Genomic DNA, 2,625 nt, shown 5'->3' with positions numbered 1-2,625 from the left:
AAAAATAAATAAATAAACACCATCAATCTCTAATTAAATCACTTCATATATTTTTTGATATGTTAAAACAAGGTATATGGAAACTAAAAATTCCTATAAAATCTGATGTGCTTCTCAGAATATTTAATAGTCTAACATTTTCTAATTCATTAAATATGGAAAAATTAGAGTTCTATCTGGGCATCCTGAAATGTTTAAACATAGTCACTGATAATCACAGAGAAAAAAATAAAATACCAACCACAGAAACACAGACATTCTCTATCTCAACATTTGCCTTGGGTAGATTACTGCTACTTTGATGATCTGGTCCCGTCTGTAAGTATCCATACCCAATACCAAATATAATGAAAATTACTAATCCTATCTAATCAACAACTGGTATATATTTTGGCCTCAGAAATGGCTAACATTTTCTGTTTTCTCTATTTCAATAGCATTCTAATGCAAATTGTCCTTATCACTAACAGGACCAAATAAATTTTCAGACTACTCATCAGCTTTTCACAAATGACCTGAGCAGAGACGTTTTTGCAGGAGCACATCGTAAATTGCTGACATCCTCCTCCAAGGTTGCTTGACACACTCCTTGAAGACAAGAAAATCTGACTCCTTTTAGGCTGCCCTAGACCATGTGGCAATGTGTTCTTCACTTATCAGTTTCACTTGAGCTCCCCAATGACATCATCTATAAATCAGAAACCTCCATGTGGAATTCCTCCACCAAAAGGCTCTGAAAAGACAGGCACTTTTAGCACCTTCAGAGACTCCTGCACAATAGAAGCTTTCACAAACTCTGTATAATAAGGACATTATGGCCACTTGTGATGACTACCAATTACTGAGGTTCCCAGAGCAGGAAGCTGCCCCTCATGAACCTCGCTATATTATTATTTTTAAAAACCATACACTTGCTTTATATTGAATTGGTGAATTTTACAGAGTTCCTGAAGTAGTAAACCATGCCTAAGAATCCAAAAAAGAAAACAATATAATGGAAAAGCCCATCCATTCATCATACGCTTTATTAAAACTTGGTTCCTAATGCATTTTTCTTTGGAGTACTGTGAATCAAACTCAGTGGCACTCAACCACTCAGCCACCTCCCAGCCTTCTTTTTTATTTATTATTTGAGTTATTTCTCAGAGACAGGGTCTCACTGAGTTCTTTACTCCTTGTTATTCGGGGAGGCCACTTTTCAAATCACAACCCTTGGGCTAAGGTTGTGGCTCAAAGGTTGACAATGTGCCTAGCATGTGGAAGGCACTGGATTTGATTCTTAAGAAAAAAAAATTGATATATATGTAACTTTTTAAGAAAAATGAAAAGATGGGCTGGGGATGTGGCTCAAATGTTAGCATGCTCACCTGGCATGCGTGGGGTGCTGGGTTCAATCCTCAGCACCACATAAAAATAAAATAAAGATGTTGTGTCCACTGAAAACTAAAAAATGAATATTAAAAAATTCTTTCTCTCTTTAAAAAAAGTTAAAAAAAAATCACAATCCTCCTGCCTCAGAATCTTGAGCCACTGGTATTTCAGGTGTATGCCACAGCACCTGGGGATTCTCAAGAATTTTGAGAATTTCAGAGTGTTTCATAAAATTTCAACAATAGTGGAATCTAAGCCTGCTGCAAATCTTTAAAACTTCTAGTACACTGTACCATTAAATAAACCTCTCCATGTTTATCGCAGTTTGTTCCACATAAGCATCACACTACAAAACTTTGTAAGAAAATGCATACATGAAGGAAAATATGTGATTCAAGGTCCAAGGTTACTTGTTATTATGTTTGCCCCCAAAATTATGTCTTTGGTATGACAAAAAATATTTTAATTCTCATTTAATCTTTGTACATTCTCACTATTTGCTCAGCTACAAACCCAAATCCATCAGAAGGTAGCCATCCACCTGCCAGCTCACATGACAACACTACTGTCCAAAAGGGACAGGCAGGTTCTGTAAGGAGATTCTGTAGCCCTCCTAAGAGTCTGATTCCTACACTGATGTACTCACCAAGACTGAACTCCTACAAATAATGGCCACACCCCAGGACAGTTGCATTTACTCCAGTCCCTCATACTGCCCAGGAACAAGCCTGCAACTACTGCCTTTGGCAAATGGATTCATTACAAAGAAGTCCAGACTGCGTCAAGTGCTCACACACCTCTATGCAATATTTCTACTAAATCAAAAATGTAAAACTAGGAAATTTCCACACTGACTCATTAGCTGCAAAGAAAGTTTTTGGAAATCCTTGGAAGCGTTCAAAACTATCTTTAAAAGAAAAAGTTTTACAGGATGGCTTAGGCTGTATTTATCAAAAACAGAAGGGCCACAGCACACTCTTTTGGCCTTCCTTTCCAAAAGAGCACTAAGACACAGCAAAAGGCTGGAACAGAGATAGCAGTGACAATCAACCCATCTTTGGCATGTTGGCAAACTTCAAAATTTGGACACAAGTATGTAAGGAACTCTTACCAATAATCACACATGATCCATGACACCTGAATAGGTTGTGGGTGAGGTTTTGCTCAGGAGGCTTTGAATCCTTGGGACAAGTAACTGAATCTTTTAGCCTGAGCAGAAACAGCCCACTTCACAGCAAGTACTGCACAATATCA

Source organism: Ictidomys tridecemlineatus, unplaced genomic scaffold (assembly GCF_052094955.1).
Source record: "Ictidomys tridecemlineatus isolate mIctTri1 unplaced genomic scaffold, mIctTri1.hap1 Scaffold_568, whole genome shotgun sequence".
Taxonomy (NCBI): Eukaryota; Metazoa; Chordata; class Mammalia; order Rodentia; family Sciuridae; genus Ictidomys; species Ictidomys tridecemlineatus.
The sequence above is the reverse complement of the archived record's forward strand: the minus strand, read 5'-3'. Positions refer to the sequence as shown.